The sequence below is a fragment of the Hesperophylax consimilis genome, unplaced genomic scaffold (assembly GCF_061612785.1).
Source record: "Hesperophylax consimilis isolate HC1 unplaced genomic scaffold, BYU_Hcon_1.0 scaffold_167, whole genome shotgun sequence".
NCBI classification, from domain to species: Eukaryota; Metazoa; Arthropoda; class Insecta; order Trichoptera; family Limnephilidae; genus Hesperophylax; species Hesperophylax consimilis.
In genome coordinates, this window is record NW_028301386.1 from 15001 (window position 1) to 25000 (window position 10000).

Below are 10000 nucleotides of genomic sequence, written 5' to 3' on the forward strand. Positions count from 1 at the left end.
CTCTAGGGAGTGGTAATTGGTCATGCCTAATATATAAATCGATGGGTAAAGCCAAGGGTAACGTCCATAGAGCCGCGAGAATAAAAAAACCTTAAAAAAAATTTATGGACTCTTTCAATGCGTAAAGTGTATGTTAATTCATGTGGAGCGAGCCCAGATGATAACCGCAACAGAAGCGGTACATGATTACCAGAATGCCCATAAAGAATGTTTCATTACAGTTTCAGTTAAATTTAAAAGCAGTTTCCGAGTTGTTGCTCTGAAGGGGTACTGTCAGTACCTAAAACAGGGCAAGAAAGTGGTGGTTCTCCTCCAGAATGTTATTTTTTTTTTTTAACCGAATTTTCGAAAAAAAAAAGACGATGGAGACGTGTCCCGTATTCTGGTTAGGTTAGGGGTTAGTGACCGGATAAATCGTCAAAATCAAAATTCAACAAACCTTTAAACGGCGATGTGAGGTCATGAAAAGTGATGAAACAAAAACTAGGTTGAATAGGTTACGAGTATAAGTATTTAACCCAATTTTTGTTTCATCACTTTTAATGACTTCATATCACTTTTTCAATGTGTGTTCTGTTGTCATTGTGGTGATTTATCATGCAACCTGATTGCATTTATCGATTTTCTTTTAATTTTAATTAATTTATTTATTTATTTATTTCATCGACACTCGTGGCGGTTTTCGATAAACTTAGTGTGGCTTTCTTCAGTCGCCCTATGTATTATGATTATATATAAAATTTATGATCAATATGGTTCCATGCTAACTCAACACGGTGACTGTTCAACACACTTTTAAAAAGTGATATAGAATCATTAAAAACGATGATTTGTTTAAACCTAACCTAACCTAACCTTACCTAACCTAACCTAACCTAACCCAACCTAACCTAACCTGACCTAACCTAACCTACTTAACCCAGTAAAAAAAAGTTTTTGTTTCATCACTTTCCATGACTTTACATAACTTTTTAAATATGTGATGAATTATCATTTTGATGATTTATCCGGTCGCCGATCAATATAATATAGAAACCCAACTTACGACTTGTAGTATGATATCGAAAAAAGAAATCAATTCACAAACCTTTCTTCTTTTTTTTCGTCTTTTGATGAGTTCAAAACATTGTAGACGATAGATGGCGTAGCGGTTTCGGGGAAAATTAGGTTTTTTGTTATTATTCTTCTTATGCTGTGTACCTAAGTGTCATATTTATGTGTGAATAAAAATTATAAATAATAATAATAGTAATTATTTATTTTTTGGAATAACTTTACTGAGTAAAACCTAATATTGTAATATTTAATTATCGAAGATAATATTAGCGAATTCTAAAAGAAAATCTGAAAGAGAAAAATCACCAAAATAATAAAAAAAAAAAATCAGTCCTAGATGTGACCGTATCCTTTTCTGATTTTTCTGTTTCAGATTTTCGTTTAGAAATCGGTAATATTGTCTTCGATAATTAATAAATTAAATAAATCATTTTCGTCAGGAGGTGAGGGAATGCAATTCAGAGCGGCGGGCGCGGGTAAAGCGCGGGAGTAACTGGGACGCACTTAACGGCCCTCAACGTGTTTTCAAAATTTTCTTATTTAAAAATAAAATATTTATTTTTTTTAAATTTCAGAATCGAACTCATAACGTCATTCTTAGTGTAGAATAATAAATTTAGCCGCGGTTCGGTGCAGCGGGGCCGGCGATGAGTGGGATCTGATATCGAGTAGCGGCCGCGGGTGGACGGCGGGAGTAACTGCGACGCACCCGATGACGCCATTTGCCCCGGGCACGGTGTGATTTAAAAGAAAAAAAAACTTTTTTTTTGACGTATTTTATTTCAGAATCTAATTCGGAACGCCATTCTTAGTGTAGAATATTAAATTTAAAGGTTTCGAGAGCATTGGGACCGGAGCTGACAAGATCTCATTTCGGATGATAGCCGCGGGTAAACGGCGGGAGTAAACGGGCCGCACTTAATGGCCCTCAATGTGAAATTGTAATTTATTTATTTTTATAGATTTTTATTTCGGAATCGAATTCGGAACGTCATTCTTGCAGCGTAGAATAAAAAATTTAAATGTTACGGGAGCATTGGGACCGGAGCGGAGCTGAGAGGATCTCATTTCGGGTGGTAGCCGCGGGTAAACGGCGGGAGTAAACGGGCCGCACTTAATGGCCCTCAGTGTGAAAATGTTTATTTTTTAGTTTTCTTATCATGTATGTATGTATGTATGTATGTATGTATGTATGTATGTATGTATGTATGTATGTATGTATAATTTAACATTTCGATAGTGAGAAGACGTGAGCGACGAGGGTAAATTTATTTTTTCGAGACCGAGCGTGAGCAGTCGGGCAGACGGCCGGAGATGAGGCGACGCGGCTCGCGCTACTGCGGCCGGTTCCGCGAGAGGCCCGACCGCCCGGGCGTCCGTCTGAGCGCAGTCGAGGAGTCGGAGCGGGCGCATCGCGGTCTGTAATAGTCGGTGAATTTGTTTTATTCGAATCCCTTTTAAAATCGTTTTCTTACTATGTATGTATGTATGTATGTATGTATGTATGTATGTATGTATGTATGTATGTATGTATAATTTAACATTTCGATAGTGAGAAGACGTGAGCGACGAGGGTAAATTTATTTTTTCGAGACCGAGCGTGAGCAGTCGGGCAGACGGCCGGAGATGAGGCGACGCGGCTCGCGCTACTGCGGCCGGTTCCGCGAGAGGCCCGACCGCCCGGGCGTCCGTCTGAGCGCAGTCGAGGAGTCGGAGCGGGCGCATCGCGGTCTGTAATAGTCGGTGAATTTGTTTTATTCGAATCCCTTTTAAAATCGTTTTCTTACTATGTATGTATGTATGTATGTATGTATGTATGTATGTATGTATGTATGTATAATTTAACATTTCGATAGTGAGAAGACGTGAGCGACGAGGGTAAATTTATTTTTTCGAGACCGAGCGTGAGCAGTCGGGCAGACGGCCGGAGATGAGGCGACGCGGCTCGCGCTACTGCGGCCGGTTCCGCGAGAGGCCCGACCGCCCGGGCGTCCGTCTGAGCGCAGTCGAGGAGTCGGAGCGGGCGCATCGCGGTCTGTAATAGTCGGTGAATTTGTTTTATTCGAATCCCTTTTAAAATCGTTTTCTTACTATGTATGTATGTATGTATGTATGTATGTATGTATGTATGTATGTATGTATGTATGTATGTATGTATGTATGTATGTATGTATGTATAATTTAACATTTCGATAGTGAGAAGACGTGAGCGACGAGGGTAAATTTATTTTTTCGAGACCGAGCGTGAGCAGTCGGGCAGACGGCCGGAGATGAGGCGACGCGGCTCGCGCTACTGCGGCCGGTTCCGCGAGAGGCCCGACCGCCCGGGCGTCCGTCTGAGCGCAGTCGAGGAGTCGGAGCGGGCGCATCGCGGTCTGTAATAGTCGGTGAATTTGTTTTATTCGAATCCCTTTTAAAATCGTTTTCTTACTATGTATGTATGTATGTATGTATGTATGTATGTACTTATGTATAAATATACAAAAATCTCTTCACTTTATATGTTTTGTTATGATTTTTTTTTTCTCCTATTTACATATGTTTTAAAAGTAAAATTTTATTATTATTTTTTTACACTTCACAGACGAGTGTTTTTGGACTCTTGTAGAGGTAAAAATGTTAATTTTTAATTGAATATATTTTTAAAAAATGTACGTGTAAATATGAATTTATTTGATTTAATTTCAATGTCGTCTATTAAGTTTTTTTTTTTTTTTTAACTCAACAGAATAAATGATATAATATAACAATTCTAAAATGTTGCCTAGTCTTGTGGGTGCCGGGTGAATTTACTTTATGTATCAGGTTAGGTTAGGTTAGGTTAGGTTAGGTTAGGTTAGGTTAGGTTAGGTTAGGTTAGGTTAGGTTAGGTTAGGTTAGGTTAGGTTAGGTTAGGTTAGGTTAGGTTAGGTTAGGTTAGGTTAGGTTAGGTTGGGTTAGGTTGGGTTAGTGTAGGTTAGGTTAGGTTAGGTTAGGTTAGGTTAGGTTAGGTTAGGTTAGGTTAGGTTAGGTTAGGTTAGGTTAGGTTAGGTTAGGTTAGGTTAGGTTAGGTTAGGTTTGGTTTGGTTAGGTTAGGTTAGGTTAGGTTAGGTTAGGTTAGGTTAGGTTAGGTTAGGTTAGGTTAAGTTAGGTTTGGTTAGGTTAGGTTAGGTTAGGTTTGGTTAGGTTAGGTTAGGTTAGGTTGGGTTAGGTTAGGTTAGGTTAGGTTAGGTTAGGTTAGGTTAGGTTAGGTTAGGTTAGGTTAGGTTAGGTTAGGTTAGGTTAGGTTAGGTTAGGTTAGGTCAGGTCAGGTTAGGTGCGATTACAATTTTTGCAAATAGATAAATTGACAAAAATTTTTGCCATTAAAATTTATGCCAATAAAATTTTCTGCCAATAAAATTTGATGCCAATAAAATTTGATGCCAATAAAATTTTCTGCCAATATAATTTTATGCCAATAAAATTTTAGGCCAATAAAATTTTCTGCCAATAAAATTTGATGCCAATAAAATCTTCTGCCAATATAATTTTATGCCAATAAAAATTTTTTGCCAATACTTATTAGCAAAAAATTGATCTTTGTCAATGGAATTTAAATTTAAAAAAGTAAAATAAATACAAAACAATACAAGAACAACACGTCAACTCAACAGAGATCAAATGGGAAAATAATTCACCGACTCCAGATATTTTCATATCGGAGGGTTCGGCTCGGTAGAACTCCTAACGGGGCCTATAAATAAATCCTACAGATCCCTCAACATAAACATTTAAAAAAATCTTTTGTTATCCTACATGTATTCAAAATGACCGACTTTTGCATCTTTATATATAAATTTTTTGATAGATCTAATACGCCTAAATTTTTAATAAGAGAGCTAGGTATAATGCCGGTAGCCGAAATAACGAATGGTAATATTTTTATAGTCTGAGAATGCCAAATTCTTTTTTTCTCATTTCCTAAATCTGTGTATTTTCTTATTTTTTCACTAACAGATTTTTGAATATTACAGGAATTCGGAATAGCGACATCGATGATATAAGTTATTTTTAAAAATTTTGTCATGTAAAACTATATCGGTTCTATTATGACTAATCGCTCGATCTGTTAGTTATATATTTAGTTAGTTATGTTAGTTATTTATTATTATTATTATTATATCTATGTTAAGTTTTTATTTTTATTTGAAATATGTTCTTATTGTGTAAATTTGAAATAACTACGTACCTCTGTATTAAGTTTTTTTAAACTCACCGGGAACGGTCGGTCGGTATCATCGATTAAATGAAATAATTTAAAATTTCCAAAATGCGAATACGAAAGTAAGTGACGAGAGTAAATTTATTTACCGAGACCGAGCGCCTTGTGCCCGGTTTCGCGAGCCGCCCGAGGCCCGACGGCCCGGCCGCCTGCGCGCCTTCGAGGGGTCGGAGCGGGCGCATCGCGCTCGGCGCCGTCCCGAGCGAGAACGCGACCCGGCACAGCTTTGTGCCCGCCGAGTGTGGCGGGCTCTCGATGCACGGCGTTCGCAAACTGCGGCGGCCTATCGGTCGTGTCGGCGGTGTTATTTGCGAGAAACTACGTGACGCCCGCTTCTGCGCGGCGTTCGCGCTCATGTTTTGACTCTGGAGTTCCGCGCGAGCAGAATTTTCAAAAGCAAAGGCGGAGGATTTTATCCCCGTCTCACTGTTGCCTCGCCAAAGGCGTGCGCTTTCGGTGTACACGTTTTACGAATGGGAATTATAAATCGGACGATAGCGTCGTCGCGGGTGCGGTCTCTCTCTCTCGGGCGGGAGCCGTCCTACGCGCGCTTTCTTCGTTTGAAGCAAAAATTTTCCCGCGGAGCTTTCGTCTAGCGACGGTCGCCGAGCGGGAGAATATAGCGGTACGCATAATGAGCGTGACTCGTGCGGGTGACTCCGTCGCGTGTTCTTTAACGCCGTGTTGTCCGCGCCCTCTACGCGAGGGCGGGCCTCTGTCGTTCGGAGGATTAAAAACCCTCCGACGGTGGTGCAGCTCCCTGGTTGATCCTGCCAGTAATCATATGCTTGTCTCAAAGACTAAGCCATGCAAGTCTCAGTAAAAGCCGAATTAAGGTGAAACCGCGAATGGCTCAATATATCAGTTTTGGTTCCTTAGATCGTACACGGTTACTTGGATAACTGTGGCAATTCTAGAGCTAATACATGCAAACGAGGTTCTGACCGGTAACGGGAGGAATGCTTTTATTAGATCAAAAACCAATCGGCGGCGGGGTTCGCGCCCCGTCCGTCGCCATTCGAGATGACTCTAGATAACTTTGAGCTGATCGCACGGTCTAGCACCGGCGACGCATCTTTCAAATGTCTGCCTTATCAACTGTCGATGGTAGTTTATGCGACTACCATGGTTGTCACGGGTAACGGGGAATCAGGGTTCGATTCCGGAGAGGGAGCCTGAGAAACGGCTACCACATCCACGGAAGGCAGCAGGCGCGCAAATTACCCACTCCCGGCACGGGGAGGTAGTGACGAAAAATAACGATACGGGACTCGTCCGAGGCCTCGTGATCGGAATGATTACACTTTAAATCCTTTAATGAGGATCCATTGGAGGGCAAGTCTGGTGCCAGCAGCCGCGGTAATTCCAGCTCCAATAGCATATACTAAAGTTGTTGCGGTTAAAAAGCTCGTAGTTGAAATTGTGTCCTGCGGTGTCGGTCTACCGAATGCGGTACGACAGGCACGTCTGCGGGGCTTCTCGCCGGTGCGTCCACCGCCGGCGTGTGTCGGTCGGCCTCACGGTCGGCCGCGCACCGAGGCGGGCCGTCGCGGCTGTTTACTTTGAACAAATTAGAGTGCTCAAAGCGGGCTAACACTTGCCTGAATATTGTACGCATGGAATAATAGAATAGGACCTCGGTTCTGTTTTGTTGGCTTTCTGATACCAGAGGTAATGATTAATAGGGACGACTGGGGGCATTCGTATTGAGACGTTAGAGGTGAAATTCTTGGATCGTCGCAAGACGGACTAAAGCGAAAGCATTTGCCAAAGGTGTTTTCATTAATCAAGAACGAAAGTTAGAGGTTCGAAGGCGATTAGATACCGCTGTAGTTCTAACCATAAATGATGCCAGCCAGCGATCCGCCGAAGTTTCATAATTTTAACCCGGTGGGCAGCTCCCGGGAAACCAAAGCTTTCGGGCTCCGGGGGGAGTATGGTTGCAAAGCTGAAACTTAAAGGAATTGACGGAAGGGCACCACCAGGAGTGGAGCCTGCGGCTTAATTCGACTCAACACGGGAAAACTCACCAGGCCCGGACACTGGAAGGATTGACGGATTAACAGCTCTTTCTCGATTCGGTGGGTGGTGGTGCATGGCCGCTCTTAGTTGGTGGAGCGATTTGTCAGGTTAATTCCGGTAACGAACGTAACTCTAGCCTATTAAATAGACGTGCAACCGGTATCACGAGGGTCCGTGTGCGCGCGGCTTCGGCGTTCGCGCGTCGGGGTCGTGCGTTTCGCGGTCTTCACTACCGGCGTACAATGAAAATCTTCTTAGAGGGACCGGCGGTATATATAGCCGCACGAGATTGAGCAATAGCAGGTCTGTGATGCCCTTAGATGTCCTGGGCCGCACGCGCGCTACACTGAAGGGATCAGCGTGTCCTCCTTGGCCTAACGGCCCGGGTAACCCGATGAAACCCCTTCGTGATAGGGATTGGGGTTTGCAATTCTCCCCCATGAACGAGGAATTCCTAGTAAAAGCGAGTCACCAGCTCGCGTTGATTGCGTCCCTGCCCTTTGTACACACCGCCCGTCGCTACTACCGATGGATGATTTGGTGAGGTCTTCGGACTGGTGCGCGGAAGCTCTCACGGGCATCCGACGCGTCGGAAAGTTTGACCGAATTTGATCATTTAGAGGAAGTAAAAGTCGTAACAAGGTTTCCGTAGGTGAACCTGCGGAAGGATCATTTCCTGTGTTTAATGTTTGTGCTTTCCATGATATGAAATATTATTATGAAACAAAACATATTATACATATAAACCATAATCGAACGAATGCTAAATTACTGCGTCGGAGATCGCCCTAGGGCGCCGATGCGAACCGAGAACCGCCGGCGTCGAGCGGAGGAGGGCTCCGTCCTCTATCCGCTCGTCCGGTGAAATTTTACCCGTCGCCGTGAAGGCGGCGGTACAAAATTAATCTTTTTGTCGAATGGAATTATAAACATTTCGAAAACGCAAACCAAATTGTAAAAACCGAAAACTAAAACGTATCTATTTATGTTTGTTTTATCATTATTACCCTGAACGGCGGATCACTCGGCTCGTGGGTCGATGAAGAACGCAGCTAAATGCGCGTCAGAGTGTGAACTGCAGGACACATGAGCATCGACATTTCGAACGCACATTGCGGTCCGAGCAAGACGTAGTTTGTCGACGGACCACTCCTGTTTGAGGGTCGCGCACACAATGCGACCAGACTGTTCTCTCGCCCCCGTCCTCGGACGGGGGCGCGCAGAGCGAGCGTTGCCGGCGTCGCCGGGGCCCGCGCGCGTCGTCTCCTCGGAGACGCGCGCCGGGACCTCGGCGTCCGGTTAAATTTGACGAAGTGCTCTCTCGATGCGCGCGATTTCCGCTTGCGTTATACCAAACGCGGAGGAACGCGTGCGAGCCTTGAGCTAGCGACGACGCTGAAAACTGGGCAGTCTACCGCGCGAGCGGTCGGCTGTCCGGGGCGATCTTCGCGCTCTCGGCCGCGCGCACCTCCGCGGACGCTCGTCGGTTTCGCGCCCGCTTGACAGAGTCTGCACGGGCGAGAATACGCGCACACTGTTGCTTTGCGTACTTCTCGAATTTATAAAATTTTTGTTGTCGACCTCAAATCAGGAGAGATCACCCGCCGAACTTAAGCATATCAGTAAGCGGAGGAAAAGAAACTAACGAGGATTCCCCGAGTAGCGGCGAGCGAAACGGGAAGAGCCCAGCGCTGAATCCTGCGGCCCCGGCGGGCCGCCGGGAAATGTAGCGTTCGGGAGGAGAGTTATACATACACGCGCGGTCATTAGTCACGGCTGCCTGTCCAAGTTCATCTTGAACGGGGCCCGCTTACCCGCAGAGGGTGCCAGGCCCGTGGTGACGGTAGCCGGCCGCGACGGTCTCTCTCCCTAGAGTCGGGTTGCTTGAGAGTGCAGCCCTAAGTGGGTGGTAAACTCCATCTAAGGCTAAATACTACCACGAGACCGATAGCGAACAAGTACCGTGAGGGAAAGTTGAAAAGAACTTTGAAGAGAGAGTTAAAGAGTACGTGAAACCGTTCAGGGGTAAACCTGTGGAACTCAAACGAGCGAACGGGGAGATTCATCGTGTCTTCCGTCGGGGCTCGCGCCTCGCGCAAACCTTCGCCTTCGGCTTTCGGGTCGGGGCGGTGGGTGCGCGGGTGCGCCGTCAGGCTCCCGGAGCGCGTGCACTTCTCCCTTAGTATAACACCGCGACCCGTCGCGCCGCGGTCGAATGCGCCGTGCGGTTGACCCGTCTCGCTCTGCGAGGCGGAGCCGCGGTGTCCACGGCCGCGGCGTACATTACGCAGCGACGGTAGAGAACGAGGATCGCGTCCGCCCCTCGCGGGCGTCCGTCGCGCTGCAGCGGCGTCCTTCGCGTGGCCCCCGGCGTCTAGTGCGTCGCGGGTGTCGCGCGTCGGGTGTCCGTCGTTAGCGGCGCGCTCTCGGACGGGACGCGTCCCGGTCGGCGGTGGTTTTGTTTTGGGCACTCACAGGACCCGTCTTGAAACACGGACCAAGGAGTCTAGCATGTGCGCGAGTCATTGGGAACACTGATAAACCCAGAGGCGAAATGAAAGTGAAAGGCCGGCCTCGAGCCGGTCGCAGGGAAGATGCGCGGGCGTCGTCAGACGCCCCGCCGCATTCCCGAGGCGTTTCGAGAAAGCCCCCGTGCGATTATCGAGACGCACTGAGAGC

At 45.8% G+C, this 10000-nt stretch overlaps 3 non-coding genes across 3 annotated transcripts in view; all 3 read left to right on the plus strand.

Moving 5' to 3' along the window:
* Positions 1-6056: 6056 nt before the first annotated feature.
* LOC149408589 (small subunit ribosomal RNA) lies at positions 6057-7996 on the plus strand. The gene has a single exon (XR_016305473.1). It is a non-coding gene; the product is annotated as a small subunit ribosomal RNA (ribosomal RNA).
* A 329-nt stretch (positions 7997-8325) lies between these two features.
* On the plus strand, positions 8326-8487 carry LOC149408590 (5.8S ribosomal RNA). Its single transcript, XR_016305479.1, has one exon. It is a non-coding gene; the product is annotated as a 5.8S ribosomal RNA (ribosomal RNA).
* Positions 8488-8898: 411 nt separating this feature from the next.
* Positions 8899-10000, plus strand: part of LOC149408591 (large subunit ribosomal RNA) — a 4053-nt gene continuing 2951 nt past the window's right edge. Inside the window, exon 1 of the ribosomal RNA XR_016305478.1 lies at positions 8899-10000. This exon is cut by the window's right edge and continues 2951 nt beyond it. This is a non-coding gene — a ribosomal RNA (large subunit ribosomal RNA).